The sequence below is a fragment of the Ochotona curzoniae genome, unplaced genomic scaffold, assembly GCF_017591425.1.
Source record: "Ochotona curzoniae isolate NIBS_2020 unplaced genomic scaffold, NIBS_Ocur_1.0 scaffold_4701, whole genome shotgun sequence".
Classification (NCBI taxonomy): domain Eukaryota; kingdom Metazoa; phylum Chordata; class Mammalia; order Lagomorpha; family Ochotonidae; genus Ochotona; species Ochotona curzoniae.
This window is the reverse complement of record NW_024467122.1, coordinates 14,409,898-14,433,692: the sequence shown is the minus strand read 5'-3', so window position 1 is coordinate 14,433,692 and position 23,795 is coordinate 14,409,898. Positions and strand designations below refer to the sequence as shown.

Below are 23,795 nucleotides of genomic sequence, written 5' to 3'. Positions count from 1 at the left end.
AGACTTCATAATGAGCAGTTCAGCCCTGACCTAGACATTTCAAGGACTCAGACGATCTGTGCCAAGCCCCAAAGAGCTGGACGTGCTCAACTTCACTTATCTTCAAAGAATGCTGCAGCTGCAAATACCCCCTGCCCCCAGTTACAAATAGCCTTGAACCTGGTCCTCAATGGAGCACCTGTTGAGTTTCTAGCTAAACCTGTGTCTCCTGATATGCACGACCTTTCTGTACCCAAATAAAAACTGTCTAGGCTTTTATGTTAACCTGAAAAGTGATTTTTTGGTCTACTGCAAAAGTTTCTAATCTGTCAGCAATGGCTAACACATAAAGTGCCTAATAGGTAGCAAATAGTATTCTAAGGGTTTCATATGGATAAACACTCTGCACAACAACAGGTTAAAACAGGTACAACCATTTATTTTCATTGTGCAGATGAGAGAACTGGGGCAAGAGTGGTTAGCAATGAATCCAAGATTGCACAGCTTGTAAGTAGCAGACCTAGGGTTTGAGTCCAAGAATACCAAGTCCAGAGTCTGTGCTCTCCCTCCATAACTACCCACAATGTTCAACTGGGGTTCTTGCATTCCAAGATTTAGGGTAGAATCTAACTTCTCTCCACCCGCTAGTGAGCAGAAAATAGAGGCAACTGACCCAGGCTGGCAGATGTCACACAAATTGGGAGCTTGGGTGAAAGGGGAGAAGTTTATAGGTGGACGTCAAAAAGAAAAAAATTAAAAAAAAAACCAGACACACAAGCCATTCTGAAGCAAAGTGAGGGGCAGCGCTGAGAAATGTCCTCTACACAAAAAAGGAAAATGCCTGAAGCTTTGGCATGGCATGGAGGAAGCTACCAGCTGTGTTCCTGCAGATTCCTGCAAACAGGAGCTCCAGTTGATTGGATATGGACTCACACATGGTGCCCAAGAGGACCTTTCTCAAGAGAGGAAAAAGGGAGACCCTGGAACCTCAAAGGACTTAACATCACAAAGGTCATGACAGAAACCACCAACCATCCCCACCTCAAAGGGAACTGTGTCACCAGTCAGGAATATGAGTGAACTTGGCTAAATTTCCTTCTTCCATTCAAAAAGTACAAAGAAGTTAAGCTGTGGACTGAACCACAAAGCAAGGAGGATAAATGGTGGTGCTACTTGGATGAAGCTTTTCCAAAAGCTCACCTGGATATAATTAGAAGGAAGCTATCTAAAAGCAAACTGGGATTGCGTGATGGGAGACATCCCTGCAATACTGACCAACACAGCTTTCTCCTGCCCTTCAAATCCGTGAGCATTCACCTTGGCCGTCAGCACTTTCTGCCTGTCTGCTTCTGGAAAGAACTTGGCACTTATAATAATAGAAGAGCAATTTTTTTAGAAAGGAACAACAACCACACAAAAAAAAAAAAGAAAAGAAAATGTTGGAAACAAGAACTGAAAAGGAAAAATATGTGGGGGAATAAGCCAAGTAGCAAAACATAAAATATCAGCAACATGCAACAGACAAAGGGAAGCAGAGGAAAATAATCTGTGTAAATGGCTAACAGTAGCAAGAAAGGAGGAAGTCAGTCAGATACAGCCAGGAAGTGCTTTATGCCCTTAATTAAACCTTCTATTTCGGGCCCGGCGCGGTGGCGCAAGTGGTTAAAGGTCCTCGCCTTGCACGCCCGGGATCCCATATGGGCGCCGGTTCTAATCCCGGCAGCCCCGCTTCCCTTCCAGCTCCCTGCCTGTGGCCTGGGAAAGCAGTCGAGGACGGCCCAAAGCTTTGGGAACCTGCACCCGCGTGGGAGACCCGGAAGAGGCTCCTGGCTTCAGATCGGCATAGTATCGGCCCGTTGCGCTCACTTGGGGAGTGAATCATCGGACGGAAGATCTTCCTCTCTGTCTCTCCTCTCTCTGTATATCCGCCTTTCCAATGAAAAAATAATAAAAATAAATCTTTAAAAAAAAAAAAAAACCTTCTATTTCACAAATAAGAAATCAACTGCTGGAATTTTGATCAAGATATAATTAAATTTCACTAATGATAGAGAAAGCCCCTAGCAAGATTAAATGATGCACCTGTATCTGAGCTACCAAAAAAAAAACTATCATCACAGACACATTCTTCTTCAAAGCACCTCTTTCCTGACCTGTGTCATCCCTCAGTCCTCTACGTAACACCTGTGGCACCAAATGTATGATGTAGTTTAGGTAGAAAGTGGAAAACACAACGGTAGAACCAGAAAAACCCATTTGTCTTTTAGCCCAGCCCATTTACATTAAGTTCTCTCTGTTGTTTCAATTCAGCTGCAGATTAAGCTTCCGTAACCACGTACTTGCTGCAAATGGGATAAAGCAAGGATGAGGACCCCACTCCTGCCTTCAAGGGGTTTATAATCTCATAGGGACACCCACAAAAGAATTAATCAAAGTCAAGTGGTTGAGTGCCTCTGACAGTGACAGCTAAGAAGGTTGTCACATCAAAACACAAAAGAAGGCATTCATCAAGGGCCTATTCTTTTTTTTTACTACTACAGAAACTCAAGGGTTAAAAACCTACCTCACTCCCAGGAGTTTGAAAATGAATGACATGAGTATGCCATAGAGTAAGCTCACTCTTCTAAACAACAGACTATACTCCCCTCCCTCCAAAATACCCATACTTGAGGTTTTTGTGAAGTCTAAACTATGGGATCCTTATCCTGAATTCCAGTTTAGAGTGGCTATGAGCATGACTTAACTGGTAAAGGCTTCTTTCTCCATCAAGGTTCTCATAAGATGAATTCAAGAAGTTGACTCTAATCTGGGCTTTGAGTCATTTGCCTACAGAGCACACCTCAGGTCCTATGGCATGACATGCACCTGTTACCTGATATCTTCAAGTGCGGCACTGCCCAAGGGCTCTGACCTTTGGGCTCTGTTTCACTAGTACAACAGACCATCTAATCCTCGGGTACAGTTGTAAGAAAGAGGGAGGGGCAAGAGGATCCTTCCCATGAATCATCACGGGCTGGAGGAGACCTTTCAGCTGCCTCACTCACACACAGACATTCTATTCCTCAACACCCACTCATGATGGTGCCTTTCTTTGACTGATGGTGTCAGTCCATTGGACCCGGTGATTGCCAGTAAAAAAATTTATCACCCATGTGAGTACCTGCATTTTCCCATAGGGAGCAATCAATCCACCAAGGAAGAATTAAGAACAAGAACAGACTAGTAGCATGTGACGGCTTCTGTAACAGTAAGCCTGGCATGTAGAGCAAGCTGCCCAGTTGTGAAGGAGAGCTAAGCTATTTGCTCAGTCTTGCCTTGTTTTGGAGTTTATCTCATTCTCCCATTTTCAAAAAGAAAATCTGTCTTGGTTTTAATTTTGGTTTAAAAAATAAGGATGTAACATTCACATAAAATTTACCATCAAACAAAAAAAGAAAAATATCTAAACCATAACAATTTTAGCTGAACAGTTCAATTGTGTTAAGCATATTCACATTTTAATGCAGTCACAAATTAAAACTCAATTCTGCATCTAATAAACAATATTTCTCCTTTCCCCTTCTTTCAATCCCTGGGGGGGGAAAGGCCTGTTTGTCAAGTAGAGCAATGAGTCTAGCAATAATCTCCTCTATGTCACAATGATATCAACCTTAGGGGACCTTACGTCACACACAGGAATGAAAGGCATTAATTGAAGATAATATTACAAAGAAGTCAAGGATTCTTAATTTATTATTTTTTGTATACTAAAAAGTCAGGCAGCTTCTCTGGGGAATACACCTACAAAATATCCAAAGATCTATTTGGGGAAGTCACTAAAACTAATACTTATTCCTATGCTCCTGACAATAACCATCAGTGATGCAAAACCTGTGGCAACCTGGCAGGCCAAAGTGTGATTTGAACTGAGGCGCTGAAGGGTGGTGATGGGAGTAACCCCATCCACTTCTAGGGACACTTGGTAAATTCTGAAAATGCCAACTTGCCCTCAAACAGCCTCCTGTGCAGCAAAGATCCATCCACTGGCAGCAGGATCAGTACCCTGGGTTGTATTTGGCCAAAATCTAACAGGTGACACCAACCTTGGATGTAAGAGCCACAGTTACACGAAGACTGCACTTGTTCTAATGGCCACACAACTGTCCACTCCCAAACTAAAGAACGTCCAGCTAATGCAATCCGCAGCCCAGCTAAAACTACAAAAGTGATCATCTAGCAACAGAAAACAACTAACCACTTGAATAACCAATGTATTCATACAGAGAACCTTCATAGACTAGAAACAATTCTTTATCCTCACCATACCTTTTGATATCATGAGCCTTGCACATTTTCAGACCAAAGTATTAAAACTGGATTTGATTTCTATTTCCTTGAACTAAACTTGTCTATAATCACCCCTCCCTCCAACAACTCTGCCTCCCACAGTTCCCTCAGGTATCCAACTGATACAAGGTAACACTGGCCCATGCCTTCCCCTGGCTGAGCTTTACATACACCACTCCTTAATTAACATTCTAGTATATAACTCTAAACATAGAGAAACAAAGAGAAAACTCCAGGATATTCTAAGCCTGAATATTAGGAACAGTTTGAAACCTCTCTATATTGAGACCACTGCCAGGATTCTGATGTACTCCAAGGCTCTGTACCACGCATCTCTTCCCCGTCCACATTTTTCTGACCTTACTCCAGGACCTGATCAGGTCCCACTAAGGTTACAACCCACTGGCCCAGTATCCAAATTTCTGTTTCATTGGACCCACAAGCTTTACACCTTCCCAGACACAAACACTACGCTCCACTAAGATCAGAATGTGTGTCCTCATTTCCTAAACCATACTTTTGCTTTTAATTACACCAACTTCCCTATACTATGTGTCTTGTGGGACCAGCTTTGTGGTAAGTATTCATTTATATCTCAGGCTATTCTCAATACAACCCTCCTCAATGGAGTTCACTGAGAACATGTCAGTTTGGAACGCGTATCACAAACACCTGACATGAACGACATGAACGACTTCTGAGCTCCTGATCAATGCATTTGGAGACCTCTTTGTCTCTTGCTCCATCTTGAAGCAATCTTTCCACAGGCTCCCAAACCATCACATGCCCTGCATGTCTCTGGTGGTTGCTCCTCAGTCTCCTAGTGGGGTCTGACCTACTTGACATGTTTTAATTGTTAAAGTTCCTCAGGGTTCAATACCAGGGTTCAATTACCCTTCTTCTAAACTCCCCTGCATCAGTTTCCATCCAACACTGACTGCCAGATGTAGACCCAAGCCCACCTCTCCTCCAGGTTGCAGTCATTTCTCTCCTTTGGGGTCTCTCATTGACCCAAAATTCCACATACCCAAAACTGAACTGATGATCTCTGCCTTTCCCCATCTTTCATGTAGTTCTCACATTCTAGCCAACTCCTTTCCATTTCAGTAATGGCATGTCTACCCACCTGTTACAGCAACCAAATACCTAGGGATCACATTCAACACTTCCCTTCCTGTCGTTGCCAGATCAGATCAGCCACCAAGACCCGAACTAGCTGCTAAATTACTTTTGAATCCATCTGCTTGCCCATTGTGCAGTCCTTTTGACACACTCCTCCATGGCTTCCCTGTGTCTGTCACTGTACCTCCTTTTTTCCATATCTACTCTTCATGCAGCATTCCCTCAAAGCATCCTTAGCCAGAGCGAGGCCCTAAAAGTCACAGAGCACTTGAAAATAGGTGCTGCTCTAATCTTCTCCCAATGCTAATCCATAGCGTTCTCAGGCCACTTCCGGCTAACAGCATGAAATCCCAAATCCTTAATTGGGCAACAAGGTCTTACAGGGTTCACCAGTTCTACTGCACTGCCTGATGGCTCTAGCTCTAACAACCGTGTTTCAAGTCTCCAAGTGCTTCCTGCCACCAACACTGATAAATCTGTTCCCTTTGCCTGAAATGCTCCCGCCTCAGCAACACTCTCTTTTCTCCTTCACTGCATGTTTTAATTCAAAAACCCATTTCCCCAGAGCAACTTTGGGTCAGAACCTCTGCTCTAAGACCTCCGGCCACCCAATCTTATTCTTCATGGCACCTAGAATTGAAAGGTCAGTGGGGGCCTGATTACCGTCTAAGCCCTTCCCTCTCACCAAAATAGGGTCATGAGAAAAGCAATCACTGTGTCGGGGAGCCTGCTGTGCTGTGACCTCTAGTGCTGAGTGATGTGCACCTGAGTTTTACGGAGGATGGTTTCTGGGCGCCACACTCACAGTGGTCATATCACCATCCTATTATGCCAGCAATGTAGGACTCCATGTCATATTTTGTGGTTTCCTGTTCTATACAGTATTTACAAATATGTTATGATGTGATAAAATTTAAGCTCCAGAGAGCCAAAAATATTTAGCTTCTTAGAGATGGAATGTGGAGAAACTTAGACAGTGTTGTTAGTACCTCCCAAAAGTTGATTCTACTCGTCTCCCCCTTCTAAATAGATGGAAACCAAGACACAAGCAAACAGAATAACTGTACAAGGCTACTAAATAAACACAGAAACCAATAATCAACCTTGACCTACCAAATCCAGAGCTGGTAGTCATGTACAGCATATGTGAAAATATATTTTTTTAAATCACATTGTGATACTAATAATAGAAGCTTAAAACTCATTGTTCATTGAGAAAGTAGGCAAGAACTGCCAACTCATGAACCACAAGAAAGCCCATCTGCAAATCCATCTGAGAAGTGGAAGACAGAGCTAAACAACTTTGGTGAGAACAACCACACAAACTCCCACATTGCCTCTCAAGGAAGGATAGCACACGCACTCAATGGAATTAGCAAGGTCACTCTGCACACTTCTCAGTTTCTGTATTGGCCAAATAAGTTATGTGATGGCTTTGAAACTACATTGAAATATGCAATGAAGAGTTACCCATCTGCAAGGTTATAGTATAGGGCTTTCTGACTACATGACATCCAACGAGATTCTTTTTCCTAAAGCAATGATGTGGGATTGTCACATGGCAGTAAAGCTCCCAATGCCTGCAGTAGTACACAAAAAAACTGCACTTGATAGTTTAAGCACAAACATTAAAAATTTATACACAAAATTATTCTGGCATCACCACTTAAGTCCTTAATTTTTATTTTTTAAACTTTATTTAGGGCCCAGCACAATAGTGTAGTGGCTAAAGTCCTCACCTTGAACATGCTGGGATGCCATATGGGCACCAGTTCTAATCCCAGCAGCCCCAATTCCCATCTAACTTCCTGCTTGTGGCCTGGGAAAGCAGTCGAGGACGGCCCAAAGCCTTGGGACCAAGCACCGCATGAGAGACCAGGAAGAAGCTCCAGGCTCCTGGCTTCGGATTGGCTCAGCTCCAGCTGTTGCGGCCACTTAGAGAGTGTATCATCGGAAGGAAGATCTTCCTCTCTGAATCCCCTCCTCTCTGTATATCTGTCTTTCCCATAAAGACATGCAAAACCAGGAGCCGGGAGAGTCTTCCCAGTATCCAGGTATTTGGATGCAGCGGCCCAAGCAGTTGGGCCATCTTCCACTGTTTCCCCAGGCACATCAGCCAAGTTGGACTGGCAGAAGAGCAACCAGGACTTGAATCAGCACCCACATGGGATGCCAGTACCACAGGCAGGGGCTTTACAGACTAAACCACAGTGCCAGCGCCAAGTCCAATGAAATCAAGCATGGCATCAATTCCCACCCACACCGAGGTAGGCCATGGAGTCGCTTCTCCCTAGGATCTGGATTACAACAGTTGATGAGTTTGCTAAAAGAAGAAAGTGGTGTTGCTTCATGCTCTCACGCTCAACAGCTACAGTGGCTGCCCAGCTGCGAGGACTACTCAAGCCATTTGCTCATGCACACGTAAGTAGCCCTCACTAAGGAGAGGAAATAGAAACACCAAGAAAATATCCCCAATTGGATCCTATATGGAGCCACATTTCCTCTTATGTATTAAACAGACTTTGTAACCATTCACTTACCAGATTGTTTTAAAAGGCTTATGAAGTACACAAACATGTGACAAACTCACTGGAGAGAGAGATGAAATAAACAAGGCTCTTTCCTGGATTTCTGGATCTTCCAGTATTAAAAGGTGCAAAAGGGCTGGTGTCCTGGTGCAGCACATTAAGCCACTATCCGCAATGCCAGCATCCATATTGGAGCACTGGTTCAAACCGCAAATACTCTGATTCCAATCCAGCTCAGCTCCCTGCTAATGTACCAGGAAAATCAGCAGAAGACAGCCCAGGTCCTTGGGCCCCTGGCACCCATTTGGGAGGCACAATTGGAGTTTCTGGCTCTGATTTCAGCTTGCCTCAGTCCCTACCACCACAGTGATTTGGGAAGTAAACCAATAGATGGAATCAGTCTCTTACTCTCGCTCTCTCTGGCCCCAAATAAATAAATCCTTTTTAAAAAGTAAAAAATGTAGTTGGCATTGTGAAACAGCAGATGAAACGGCCACTGGTGATGCCAGCACCCCAAATGTCTGCCATTCCCAGACCTAGTGTTCTACTTTTGATCCCACTCCCTGCTAAAGAACCGAGGAAAGCGCCAAGGATGAGCCAAGTGCTTGGACCTCTGCACTCACACGGGAGATCCAGAAGAAGCTCCTGGCTCCCAGATGCAGCCTGGTATAGCCCTGGCCCAAGCAGCCATTCAGGGAGTGAGTCAGTGGATGGAAGATACTGTTTACTCTTTTTCTGTCTCCCTTCCTCTCTCTTAACTCTGCCTTTCTAGTAAAATTTTTAAAAATAAACATTTTTTAAATAAAAGTGTCACAGAGGCTAATTACCAACATCAGGCAACATAAGTCACCTCACATTTAATCAACTAGTAGCAAAGAATCTTTTGTTGCTGTTTTTGAGATAACATATTTCTAAGTTACATTATAGTCAAGAGTTTAATGCTTCACCAAATGAGTTTAACAGGTAGAAAGCAAAAATAAATAAATAAATCCCTTATCTAATGAGGACATTGGCAAGGGCTATCAGCAAAAATCAAGTGGAAAGATGACCACTTCACCCAACACAGTATATTTTAAAGTTATCACAGATCATTAAAACTACAGTAGTAACATTTTTAATAACTGGTTTCATAAGGTTGTAAAACAAAGACTGGAAAAAAAAAACTATTTTGTAGCAGTGTTGATAAACAAGCATTTCTTCCTATTTTAGTTTAGTTTTTGTATTGCTTTTTATTTAAATTTAGTTTCCACACACAAGAGAGAGTATGTAATGTTTGCATTTCTGATTCTTACTATAGTCTACGGCCATACCACCCTGAATGCGCCCGGTATCATCTGATTCTATTTACATTCAATATGATGTCTTTCAGTTGCATTGATTTTGACGTAAGTGGTACAATATCATTCCTTTTTGCACCCCAGTAACATTCTAGTGTGTGCATACATCAACGCTTTCTCTAAATATTCATCTGATGATGGACACCCTTATTGATTCTATATTTTGGTTATTAAAAACAGTGCTGCTATAAATAATGGTACAGGCTGATACAACATGTTCATGCATTTTGGGTATGCATCCAGAAGTGGAACTACGGGATCACAGAGCAAGTCTATTTCCAGCTTAAAAAAATTATTTGTTTCTTTAAAAAGCAGAGTTACAGAGGAAGAAACAGAGAGAGGTTTTCCATTGAATCCCCAAATGGGTGGGTCAGGTTGAAGCCAGGAACCAGAATCTTCCTTTGGGTTTCCCACATGAGTGCAGGACTCCAAGCACTTGGGCATATTCCTCTGCTTTCCCAGGTAAGCAGGGAGCTGGTCACAAATGAAGCAACCAGGACTTGAACTAGAGGCATACAGATGTCGGCGTTGCAGGCAGCAGCCTAACTCACTACCCCACAAACCTGGCTCTCCGCATTTAGATTTTGCATTCCATGCTTGCACAAGGGCCATGCTAATCTTCACTGTATCATTCCCATTTTAGCACATGCGCTGCCGAAGCGAATACCCTATGGTTAGCTTTTTTAAGAATTCTCAGAATGTTCTCCACAGTGGCTGCACTAGTTTATTCTTGCCAGCAGTTAATAAGTTTGTTAAGTGTTTGCCTTTCTCTGCATGCACGCCAACAACTGTTACCAATTTGTCTTTCGGATTTTAGTCATTCCGTCAGGGGTGAGGTGATTACTCATTGTGACTCTGGCTTTCATTTGCCTGATGGCTAGTGATGCTGAGTTATCTTTTCGGATGATTTGCTGGTCCTTTATATTTCTTCTTCTGAGAACCGTCTACTGACAGTCTTGAGTGCACTGGCTGTGCTTCGTTACTGGTTTTCTAAGTTAGTGATACACTCTAGAGCACATATTATTGAATAGGTAGCTCACAAATATTTCTCCCATTCTCTTGACTGTCTCCACGCTCTGCTGACCATGTTCTTTGCTGTGCAGACACCCCTGACTTTGATAAGTCCCATTTGTTTGGTTCTACTTTTTCTCCTGTGATTTGAGGGCTGTGTCCAAGAAGTTATCTCCTACAACAATGACATGAAAATGCTTCCCCTATATTTTCTTGCAGCCATTTAAAAGCTTTGGATCTGAGTTGATTTTGAGTTGATTTTCATATATAGTGAGAGATAAGAATCTAATGCAGGTTCTTAACTACATTCTGTGACTTAAAGAGATTATCCTTATAAAATGCATGATCTGAACACTTTCGTCAAAAATAAGTTAGCTGCTGCAGGTATGTGGATTAATTTTTGGGTTCTCTGTTCATTCTATCGACCTATGTATTAACTGCTATGCCAGTACCATGCTGCTTTATTACCCAGCTTTGTATCATGCTTTGATGTCTATTGTGATGCCTCCAGCTTGATTATTTTGCTCAGGATTGTCTTGGTTGTTCTGGGTCTTTTGTGATTCCATAAAAATTGTAGGGTTTTTTTTTTCTAATTCTGTGAAGAATATCTGTGGTATTTTGACAGAGATTCCATTAAACCTGTAGATCATTATAAGTCATATGGACAGCTAAATGATATTGACTCTTCAAATCATGAGCAATGAATATCTTGTCTGTGTATATCTTGGATGATTCTTTTAATCAGTGATTCATGCTTTCAACATATGAAACCTTCACTTCTTGGGTTAAATTTATTTCTAAATATTTAATTTTTTGTGGTTAGCATGAATGGTAATTTTTTCTTGATTTATCTTTCAGGGAATCTATCACTAATATATTAGCATTTTTCACGTCTTTTTTTGTAACCTGGTACTACACTAAACTGGCTTGGGTTATGCCACGTACAACATCATGTCATCTACAAACACGGATAACTTAAATTTCTCTTTATCAATTTTAATGCCTTTTATTTATTTCTCCTCCCTAATTGCTCTTCCTAAAACTTCCAGTACTACATTGACTAAGAACAGAAAAAGCAGCCCTGACTCCAGTCACTGCGTGCACATGATGAGCTGGCCCCGGGACTGCATCATGTCCAGGGTCTGCTCCTTTAAGGGTGACTACAAAGGGGGAGTAGTCTCAGGATCCTGCGCAGGCATGGGGCCCACCTGCCACAATCACTGGGCAGCAGATGGCATTGAGCGACCAGCAGGCAGAGTCTGATGTCAAATGGCATGCTAGCCGCCCAGCCATGAGTTCTGGGTTTTGGTGCTTTGAATTGCTGCTTAGGTAGCTCCATGTTGAACCCACTGTGCTTCTAGGATGTGAAGCAATCCTGTAGATTCCCAACGACACAGTAACTTTTCCTTTGTAGAACTTGTTATCACCAAACAATGCTGACCACCAAACACCAGTCCATGCAAAACCTAAGACTCGGGGCTTGTCTAGCAGGAGCATATCCTAGTACCTGACATAATGATGAATCAGGAGACAGGTCACATTAGGCAGGGCCATGACATTAACTACCACAGGAGAGAACCATTTCTGGGCGTAGATTCTGTAGGGGATGTGTGGGCCAAACCCTGTGGAAATACTAGTCCCACTGGTTAGCTCAAGAATTGGGGTGGTGATGGACTAAGTTAGGTGTGACTAAGGAGCCTGCCATCACTCACACATAAGGAACCAACAACAGTCTGGGCTGGTCAAGGCAGCAGCACCCAAATGTGCATCCTGAATAGGGTGTGGAGTGGGCTGGGCTGCAACGTTCACCAGCTCATACAAGGCCAAATGGAAGGCCAGACTGTGTTGGGAACTGGTCTAAAACCCACTGGCATGTATGAGAACTGGGTCTGGGAGTGGATCAAGTGGAGGAACTTGGGGAACTCCACTGGCAACTCATAGCTCCCGCTGGTGAACATGTGGTCCAGACCTGGGGGTCAGACAAGCTGGGCAAGGTAGCTCCAAGGCTGGCCAATGTGTGAATTGGCAATGCAATGGGATGGATCAGGCAGGACTGAGCAAACCTTAGCACACAAGCAAAATTAGAAACCAGGGTAGAACATAGGTCATGCTGAGCTAGGCTCTAACACCTCCTGGTCTGCATGAGCCTGGAATGCCAAGTCACAGCATCTAAGGCAAAGCCCAACACAGCTGAGTCAGAGCAACCACTGACATGCGTGCGATCTATGGCTGGGAACAGGCCAGGTTGGGGAGCTAAGGGGACACCCTAGCTGCGTTGAGGTTCCCAGCGAGGAGTGAATGGGCTGGAATGGGGGCTGCATTCTGATCTGGATATGGCTGCAGTCTCTCTTGGCACAAGTGTGGACTGAAACTGGATGCATCAAGCCGGGCCAGACTCCAACACCATCTGGTGTTCTGGAGGACCAGGGTAGATGTGGGACCGGCTAGACTAGGTCTCAGCCCCTACTGAGCCATGTGTGAGCTGTATGTGGGTATGGACGAGCCGTGGCTGGGCTGGAACATCCAACAGTAAAAACCAGATTGGGTTGAAGGCCAGTCAGGAAAGGCCACTGTTCCTGCTAGGACAGGAGGTGGACTGAGTAGGTCTGGCTCATGGACTTCCTGGTATGCTCAAAATCTGACATTGGAAGAGGTTATGATGGACAGGCCAGGGCAATTCCTCTGGTAGGACACAGACCCGGCAGATAAGCACAAGAGGCACGATAGAGAACAGCCCAGAACAGGCTATGGAAAATTTTCCACTACATACATTTGGCATGGGTTGGGGGCAGACCAGGCTGAATCAGTTCACGCTTTCCACTGGCGAATCCGAGCACCAGAACAGAGAGTGAGGTAGGCCAGGTTTGGTCATGACAAAATCCAGTGCACATTACGGAACACCAAGGTGAGATGACCCATACCAGATGTGGCCGCAGCACCCAACAGCACACGAAAGAACCAGGAAGGGAGAGAGCAAGGCTGGCAGAAGGAATATGGGGGTGTTCCCTTGCTGGACAACCACTCTCACTGAAGAGTGTGGGCTGGGATGGGGGCAGGCCAGGCCAGGCAGGGCTACAACACCTGTGGGCCTCATGTGAGCTAGATCGGAGAAAAGCCTGGATGGGCTGAATGTTCTGGCTGGTGTAAGCTACAATTAGAGTGTGTGAAGGTTGTTTGGGCTTAGCCATAGCATCAGCTGGCAGAAGCTGGCACTGGGGGCTAATTCTGTCAATTTAAACCACAGAATCACCTAGAGAGTGCGAAATCCGGGAGTGGTAATTGCCTGGAAGGGAAATAGTGGACTCCTCCCTCTTGGGTTATCACTCCCATGGTAGGACACAAAAACTAACACAGGGGCTGGAGTGGCTAGACAGAAAGGCATCCAACAGCAAATGGTGGGCTAGATAGTGGAGCTGGTTAGGTTAAACTAGTATTCAATGCCCATTGACAAGTATGAGAGCTGAATGGGATGTGGGACAGACTGAACTAGTCTGCCATACATACTGGCAAGCACTGGGACCAGCGCAGGGGGCAGGCCTGATGGGAGTTATTGTGGGTCGCTCCAACTAGGCTGCGGCTCCCATTGGCTTATGTGAGGGCCGAGTGTGTGCTGGGCAGAACCAGCTGGACTGCAACACACATTGGTTCCAGTGGAAGACAGGGCTGGAAACAGAACCAACCCAGCAATTGCAACCACCAGTTGATTGGGGCGATGAAGTGTACTGGAACCTGTACTTGCTAGTACATACAACAATCTTTTCTGAGATCACCTCAGACAAAGTTTCTTTGGGGATCACTTCATCGAACTGCCAGACTCAGAACCCTAACCATGAAAAGACAGAGGACAGAACAAATCAATCAACTACCGCAATCATATGTTGGCTGTGAAAACTGGACAAATGGAGACTCTAAGGGGGATTGCGTCAATCAGTGGATTCTGCAGCAACCTCCTCGTGCTTGGAATGGCAAGATTGTGGCAATTCATAACTGTTGAACTATCAAAACCACTTGAGCAAGACCCTCAGAGCATGCCCCACATCAGGGACCTGGGGTGTGTAGGAGATTGGGTAGGGCTTCTCCCTTAAATCCCCCTTTATCTCAGATATAGGAAAGAAACAATATGGAACTTTTAGTTTACCCATTTCCCTTAGCCTTTGAATCTTTTTACCCTAATTAACTATGTAAAGATTGTCAAAATACAATAAAAAATGAAAAAAAAAAACCCAGTGCAAGTTGACATTCTTGTCTACATTAAGTAAGAACAGTGAAAATTGACATTTCCAGATCTGAGGCGAAACTTTTTCAGATTGGCTTTTTGTCATACACAGTCTTTATAACTTTGAAGCAAGTTCCCTGTATACCTAATTCATGGAGTTTCATTTTTTAACTATAAAGGGCTACTGAATCTTACCAAATGCTTTCTCTGCATCTCCTGAGATGACCATATGGCTTTTATTCCTTATTCTGCTGCTGTGATTTATGATGTTTATTGATTTGCAAATGCTGAACCACCCTTGCATCTCTGGGATAAATACCACTTGATCATGATGTATGATCTTTTCTATGTGGTTTTAAATTTGGAAAATGCCAGAGGAGCAGGAGGTGTGCTGTACATCCCTGCTCAAAGCTGAGTCCACAGGTCAGCAGCATCAAGGTCTCGTCTGGGAGCTCAGCTCATCTCAGGCAGTCTCAGGTATCTCCTCACCCACCAACTCAAAAACAAAACCAGATGGGCTTTTCAAATGACCCCGATGCTCTATGAAGTTTGGAGACACTCCTGCTTTATGTATTTGATATTCCGTGTCTTCCCACCAGTAATTCCCTCCTTCAAATTGAAGGAGGCCAACTTCAAAACTGGAAGTCAGGGCTTTTTCTAGAATACGAAGTACACTGTTTTAAAACTGAAATCTCTGAGGGATTTGTTTTTAATTTAAATCTAGAAAACATGATTCAAATGCTCAGCAAACTACATGGTCCTGCCTTTTAATATCTTCTAAGTACTCAGACCCTGGCCTGAAATGCTAAAGGATTTAAAAATACAGCTCTATTCATAGAGGGAAGGATGTTCTCCCTTAAAGCTTAATGTGCATTAAGTTGACCTTGCAAAGATGGAAACTTTTACTCAGAAGTTTAACTTGATTGCAAAACATAATAATAAAAGAACTATCAGACAGAATGCCATTAGAAAGAATGAAGATGGAATTCCTCCCAACTTAGAAAGAGTTGCTGAGTTACGGAGTCATAAAATGTGAGCCCAGAAAAGACCTCAGTGGCTGCCTCTCAGCTCTGTCTCATTCCTAAAGAAACTTGCGCAGTACCTCAAATCTAAAACACCCTTCCTCAAAGAGCCCTCAGTGACTCACATTTGTGAACTGAGCCATCCACCCACATTTAAATAATGTTTGATCTTCTGATATCTGCCAAATATTCTATTATCATACTTGTTGCTTTACAAAGGTCAAGCATTAACACAATGTTAAACCTCACACCAAACAGTATTGTACTAGCTATGTGTCGCATAACGTACAGTGAGGGCTGCCTTAGGAGAAAGGGAACCTCTGACGTGGTGGGGGAGGCTCAGGCAACATTCACATGCCTAGATGGAACCTTGGAGATGTGCAGTTCCAGGCTGTCCTTCACAGCATAGATACAGCTGCTAACAGTCAGGCACTTTGGTCAAGGTCATAATGCAAGTCTCTCTCTGAACTAATATCCAAAACCAGCATTCTGTCAGTATCATGCCTCATAGCTCCCCCTGAGCACCCCTCCTTCTGGCCAGTGCTGGTTAGGTCAGGTTCCTAGGCAAAGCCCATTAGTTGTCCATTAAAATCCATTATCCTCTCCTCCTATAGCAAGAGAGCCAGGTCTGGTCACAGTTTCCTAGTCTTTTGCAGTTAGTAGTGGCATAGCGGCTGAGTGTGTTGAATGAAATATTGTCAGAGTGATGTGTGACTTGAGAGCCCACACCTTAGTAGGCATGTCTCCCACACACTCTCCATCCTGTTCCCAGACAACAACGTCACAGTGAGCACGTGCAGGAACCTGGATCCCTCAACCATCTGAGTATCACAACCACCATAAATCTAGAAGCCTCACTTAAACTAGAAAAAGAAACTTTACTTTTCTTGCAGGATCTCAAATCAATACAGTGTATGACCAACATAATATAACCTAGGTGGAGGTAAATGAACATGATGCTTTCCTACTAAAAACACAAGTATCTCTTTACTTCAGCTCCTTGGCCCAAGCCAGTGTCTTGTACATTCAAACAGAAATACAGGCAGACATCGATCAGACATTTAGGTGCCAAACAATTTGTTAAAAATTCTGCATACATAAATCCTCACAATAACTCTATAAACTACTCAGTTTACAGATGAGAAAGAAAATGAGGTTTACAGGGATAAATTAAGTCATATCATTAAGTTAGCATTGAGTAAAATTCAAACTTAGACATGACAGCCTAAAACTAATGTGTTTTCTAAAAATTATTTTATTTTTATTGGAAAGTCAGCTATACAGAGAGAAGGAGAGACAGTGAGGAAGATCTTCCGTCCATGGATTCACTACCCAAGTGGCCACAATGGCCGGAGCTATACCAATCTGAAGCCAGGAGCCAGGAGATTCTTCTGAGTGCAGGGTCCCAAGGTTTTGGGACGTCCTTGACTGATTTCCCAGGCCATAAGCAGGGAGCTGGATGGGACGCGAGGCCACCAAGACTAGAACCAGCACCCATATGGGATCCTGATGCATACAAGACAAGGACTCTAGCCACTAAGCTACCACACTGGGCCCAAGCTAATGTCTTTTTTAAGATTTGTTTTCCTTAAAAGGCAGAGTTGCAGAGATGCAAAGAGATGCAGAGAGAGAGGTGTTACATCTACTGGTTCATTCCCCAGTTGGCCTCAACGGCTAGAGCTGAGCCAATTTAAAGGAGTTTCTTCCAGGTTTCCCACATGGGTACAGCAGCCCAAGGACTTGGGCCACCCTCCACTGCTTCTCAGGTCATTTCCTGTAGGAAGCTGGAACAGAAGTGGAGCAGCCAGGACTAGAACTAATGCCCATATGCGATGTTGGCACCACAAGCAGAGGAATGGCCTGCTATAACACTGCACCAACCTCACTAGTGCCCTTGCTTAAAATAAATATTCCATGTGTATGTATGTGTGTGTGTTGATGGACAGAAATGAAGTGAAAGAAATCAATGTGGCAACTAGATGTAGTAATCAGAACACTGGCCCAAGAGACAAAAGACCTGAGATTCCCACAGGTCAGGACTGTGGACAAGCTACTTCGTGTCTCAGGGTCTCAGTGTCTCCTAAATAACACACATCACCTGAATCCAAAGACCTTTAAAGACACCGCAGCACAAGTCTGGGTCAAACACGCAAAGATCAACCTGTACTCACTCACTACCACCTACAAACCCATGCTTTCATTACCAAAGCAACAAAAGAGAAAACCCTGCCAGAGAAATCAAGGTCACTCCATTATGGAAGTCAGGACAGAGATTCCTCAGAGAACTGAAAATAGATCTGTCATGGGACCCAGCCATCCACTCCTGCATATGGGAATTATTTGCACTCCAAAATTTATAACAGCTCAACTCACAGTAACTAAGATATAGAGAAAAATCATTGATGTTGATTCCATCAATGGCTAGAGAAAGAAAATGTGGTATTTATTTTTTATCCATTTTTTGACAATCTTTACATAGTTAATTAGGGCACAAATTTCAGGGGCTACAGGAAAGTGGGTAATACCATTATTTCCACATTGTTTTTCTTTCCTATATCTGGGGTAAAGGGGGATTTAAGGGAGAAGCCCTACCCAATCTCCTACACACCCCAGGTCCCTGATGTGGGGCATGCTCTGAGGGTCTTGCTCAAGTGGTTTTGATAGTTCAACAGTTATGAATTGCTGCCAATCTTGCCTTTCCAAGCACGAGGAGATTGCTGCAGAATCCACTGATTGACGCAATCCCCCCTTAGAGTCTCTTTTTGTCCAGTTTTTCACAGCCAACATATAGCTGCGGTAGTTGATTGATTTGTTCTGTCCTCTGTCTTTGTGCATGGTTAGGGTTCTGAGTCTGGCAGTTCCGACTGGTATGCTGATCCGCCAAAGAAGAGGCTTTGTCTGAGTTGCATTCCAGGAAAAGATTGTTGTATGTACTTGCAAGTACAGGTTCCAGTACACTCCATCGCCCCAATCAACTGGTGGTTGCAATTGCTGGGTTGGTTCTGTTTCCAGCCCTGTCTTCCACTGGAACCAATGTGTGTTGCAGTCCAGACTGGTTCTGCCCAGCACACACTCGGCCCTCACATAAGCCAATGGGAGCTGCAGCCTAGTTGGAGCGACCCACAATAACTCCCATCAGGCCCGCCCCCTGTGCTGGTCCCAGTGCTTGCCAGTATGTATGGCAGACTAGTTCAGTCTGTTCCACATCCCATTCAGCTCTCATACTTGTCAATGGGCATTGAATACTAGTTTAACCTAACCAGCTCCACTATCTAGCCCACCACTTGCTGTTGGATGCCTTTCTGTCTAGCCACTCCAGCCCCTGTGCTAGTTTTCGTGTCCTACCGTGGGAGTGATAACCCAAGAGGGAGGAGTCCACTATTTCCCTTCCAGGCCATTCCCACTCCCACTCCCGGATTTTGTACTCTCTAGGTGATTCTGTGGTTTAAATTGACAGAATTAGCCCCCATTGTCAGCTTCTGCCAGCTGATGCTGTGGCTAAGCCCAAACAACCTTCACACACTCTAATTGTAGCTTACACCAGTCAGAACATTCAGCCCAACCAGGCTTTTCTCATCTAGTTAAAATGAGGCCCACAGGTGTTGTAGCCCTGCTAGTCTGGCCTGCCCCCATCCCAACCCACACTCTTCAGTGAGAGTGGTTGTCCAGCAAGGGAACACCCCCATATTCCTTCTGCCAGCCTTGCTCCCTCCCTTTCTGGTTCTTTCATATGCTGTTGGGTGCTGCGGCCACATCTGGTATGGGTCATCTCACCTTGGTGTTCCATAATGTTCACTGGATTTTGTCATGACCAAACCTGGCCTGACTCACTCTCTGTTCTGGTGCTCGGATTCGCCAGTGGAAAGCGTGAACTGATTCAGCCTGGTCTGCCCCCAACCCATGCCAAATGTATGTAGTGGAAAACTTTCCATAGCCTGTTCTGGGCTGTTCTCTGTCATGCCTCTTGTGCTTATCTGCCAGGTCTGTGTCCTGCCAGAGGAATTGCCCTGGCCTGTCCATCAGAACCTCTCCCAATGTCAGATTTTGAGCATACCAGGCAGTCCATGAGCCAGACCTACTCAGTCCACCTCCTGTCCTAGCAGGAACAGTGGCCTTTCCTGACTGGCCTTCAACCCAATCTGGTTTTTATTGTTGGATATTCCAGCCCAGTCACGGCTCGTCCATACCCACATACAGCTCACACATGGCTCAGTAGGGGCTGAGACCTAGCCTAGCCGGTCCCACATCTACCCTGGTCCTCCAGAACACTAGTTGGTGTTGGAGTCTGGCCCGGTTTGGTGCATCCAGTCTCAGTCCACACTTGTGCCAAGAGAGACTACAGCCATATCCAGATCAGAACACAGCCCCCATTCCAGCCCATTCACTCCTCACTGGGAACCTCAACCCAGCTAGGGTGTCCCCTTAGCTCCCCAACCTGGCCTGTTCCCAGCCATAGATCGCACACATGTCAGTGTTGCTCTGACTCAGCTGTGTTGGGCTTTGCCTTAGATGCTGTGACTTGGCATTCCAGGCTCATGCAGACCAGTAGGTGTAAGAGCCTAGCTCAGCATGACCTATGTTCCACCCTGGTTTCTAATTTTGCTTGTGTGCTAAGGTTTGCTCAGTCCTGCCTGATCCATCCCATTGTATTGCCAATTCACACATTGGCCAGCCTTGGAGCTACCTTGCCCAGCTTGTCCGATCCCCAGGTCTGGAGCATGTGTTCACCAGCGGGAGCTATGAGTTGCCAGTGGAGTTCCCCAAGTTCCTCCACTTGATCCACTCCCAGACCCAGTTCTCATACATGCCAGTGGGTTTTAGACCAGTGCCCGACAGTCTGGCCTTCCATTTGGCCTTGTATGAGCTGGTGAACGTTGCAGCCCAGCCCACCCCACACCCTATTCAGGATGCACATTTGGGTGCTGCTGCCTTGACCAGCCCAGACTGTTGTTGGTTCCTTTATGCGTGAGTGATGGCAGGCTCCTTAGTCACACCTAACTTAGTCCTTCACCACCCCAATTCTTGAGCTAATTCTTGTGGTAGTTAATGTCATGGTCCTGCCTAATGTGACCTGTCTCCTGATTCATCATTATGTCAGGTACTAGGATATGCTCCTGCTAGACAAGCCCCGAGTCTTAGGTTTTGCATGGACTGGTGTTTGGTGGTCAGCATTGTTCGGTGATAACAAGTTCTACAAAGTACTCAAAGGAGGCTGCTATATCAGTCTTACCCTTAAAGGTCATCTGGTCATCTGGTCCCTCTCCTCCAACTTACCAGGTCTCTGTACCCTTGCTTACCTTCAAAGGAAAAGTTACTCTGTTGTTAGGAGTCTTCACGATTGATTTGCAACCCAGAAGCACAGCGGGCTCAACATGGAGGTACCTAAGCACAATTCATAGTCCCAAGATCCAAGAGCTCACTGCCTGGTGGCCAGCAGGTGGAGCCTGGCACCAAATGTGGCACTGGCCCAGGGACTGCTCATCATGTGTACACAGTGGCTAGAAACAGGGCTCCAAGCATGAAGACGTACCTGGACTGGAACCTACCAGCAGCTAACAGGATGCTGGTTTTTAACCTCTAGACCCCAAAGCTGCCCCCTCCCAGTCCCATCTACCACATGATGTTGGCGGTGGGTGATGCCCGAGTACACACTGTTCTCCAGATCTGAAAATGTGGTGCATATATATATATATATATATATATAATGAAATACTACCCAGTTATAAAAATGAATAAAATGTTGTCTTCTGCAACTAAATGCTTAGTAAAAAAAAAACTGTCCCAAAAAGACAAATACATGTTTTCTCTGATTAGTGATCACTAACAGGCAGAATACCAAAAAAACTAATTTTTAGGGACAACATGACATTCTAGAATTTGATTATTGTGTTCAATCTTTGCTTACACTTGTGAGGAATAGTAATTTTCATTTTCTACTTGCTGTTTGCTGATATCTTTACCTGATGTAGTATTAGCCTGTGATTATGAAGTGAAGTGAAAGCATGTCATTGTAAATATTTTTTTAAAAAGGAAGACAAAAAGAGGTTGGCTGGAAAACATGGGCAGGAGGTGCAGGGTGGGAGGTATCACTGCACTCCTAAATCTGTTTTTAAAAATAAAACAAATATTATTTTGTTAGGAGGTCATTAAAAGGAAGAAACCAAAAGTTGAAACAAGTAACATAAAATAAGCTGAATATGGGCCCATCATGGTTGCCTAGCAGCTAGAGTCCTCACCTTGCATGCACCAGGATCCCATGTGGGTGTCGGTTCACATCCTGGCTGCTCCACTTCCCATCCAGCAACTTGCTTGTGGCCTGGGAAAGTAGTCAAGGATGGTCCAAAGTCTTGGGATCCTGCACCAGCAAGGGAGACCCAGAAGAAGCTCCTGGCTTCAGATCGGCTCAGCTCCAGCTGTTGCAGCCACTCATGGAGTAAGTCAGCAATGGAAGATCTTCCTCTCTGTCTCTCCTCCTTTGTATATCTGACTTTCCAATAAAAATAAATAAATCTTTTTTTAAAAAAAATAAGTTAAATAAGCTTAAAAGTCAAATCCATGAGTTTCAGACTGTTCTGGGTTAATTATCCTTTTCCTATTCAAATCTAGTTGTTTAACTACCTGTTCCATCACCGTTTTCTACTGCAGGTTTGCTCAGAAAAGTGTAAAATGTAAAAAGCCTGGGAATGCTAAAACATAGACCACAGAATAGAAAGATGGGACACATGAAGAGGCCCTATGAACTCCTCAATTATGGGTGAATCCTACAGCAGGAACCTTAAGGCTGAGTGTGTGGTGAGAAATGTACAAAGGGCAGACACTTCCAAGGGGACAGATAACCCATCGTAAAGACACTGGGAGAAGGGGATAGCAATCCCCAGGAGACGGCTACACTAACACAGGGCATGGCTGAGCCTCCTGAGGAAAAGCAGGCAGCATAAAACACGAGAAAGGCCCTTCTGGTGCTTCACATTTCCCAGGGTGTGTATAAACTTGGGTGTGATGCCTGTAGTCAACCCTCTGCAGACCAGACAGTAGATCACTTTGCCAAACACTTGGTCCAAGCCTGTGCAGTGAGACCACTGTGAAAAGCAGCGAAATATTTCACAGGAGTCTGCAAGGATGCTAAATCCCATCAGCGAGTGAGCTCTCATTTTAAGATCAGCATTAAGAACCAGTCCCTTTCATTAAGGATACATACCCAAGGTCTAAGAACATAGATTCAGAACGTGTCTTCAACCACAGCGTGTAGCTAGAGCTCCAGATGAACTATTGGAAATGGCTCCACTAATGCTTCCCACTAATCATCTCAAAAATACCTTGTAAATACCAATTCACACCACATCACTCAGCACAAATACACCACTGAAAGCCCTGCGAAGCACTAACTCTCTCTGTGCAGACTGTTTATGGGGAGTTAATGACTGCTGGAGTCTGTGGACTCTGCCCAGAGCCAGTGGTTATTAATGCATAGGGGAAAAAAATGTGATACTCTGGTTCATCTTTTCAGAGGTAGCACATCCTTTGATGTGTACAGAATACAAAACCCTGGATGTTGCATCAGAGGGGAGCTGGCTGGTATTTCTGAACGCACTTGTGGACTCTTCCGTTAAGAGCTTCAGATTCCCAGAGACTGCAAAGCTCCACAACAGATCTGTCGGGTGGATGCTTACAGTGTTAAGCCATGTTGTCAACACACAGACAACAACGTAAAAGGCAATAAATACTCCCTGCATCTTCACACCAGCTCACTGGATTAGAGTCTGTGTTAATCAATACCAGATTCCTTTTTTGAGTCTGATGAATATGAACCCAATTTAATCTTTCCTGCCACTTTTCAAAGCCATATTTTATTCACTCTTTCATGTGTCTGCCTGCATTGAAAAGACTTAATTCATCTCCAGAGTTCCCTTCACAGGGTAGTAAAAGCAGCATTAACGAGCCACCTTTGCTGTTGCTGGCACATAACTCTTTGTCACAAATGGGTAATAGCTTGTTCTTGCTTTGTACCCCCACTGCACTAATTTGCCTCTTTAGCCTGTAGTTCTGCAGAACTGGCAGAAGACAGTTCACTCCTAGTAGTTTTCTAAAGACTTATTTAAAAGGCAGAGTTACAGAGACAGGAGGAGAGAGACACAGCAAATCTTCTATATGCTGGTTCACTCTGCAAATGGCTACAGCAACCAGGGTTGAGCCAGGTCAGAGCCAGGTGCCCGGAGCTTCTTCTGGATCCCCCACATGAATCAAGAGTCCAAGC

At 44.5% G+C, this 23,795-nt stretch overlaps 1 protein-coding gene and 1 non-coding gene across 2 annotated transcripts in view; both read right to left on the bottom strand.

Moving 5' to 3' along the window:
- Positions 1-23,795, bottom strand: part of ARMH4 (armadillo like helical domain containing 4) — a 115,009-nt gene that overhangs the window by 33,260 nt on the left and 57,954 nt on the right. The gene's annotated exons all lie outside the window — the stretch shown is intronic.
- On the bottom strand, positions 9,850-9,955 carry LOC121149565. The gene has a single exon (XR_005882718.1). It is a non-coding gene; the product is annotated as a U6 spliceosomal RNA (small nuclear RNA).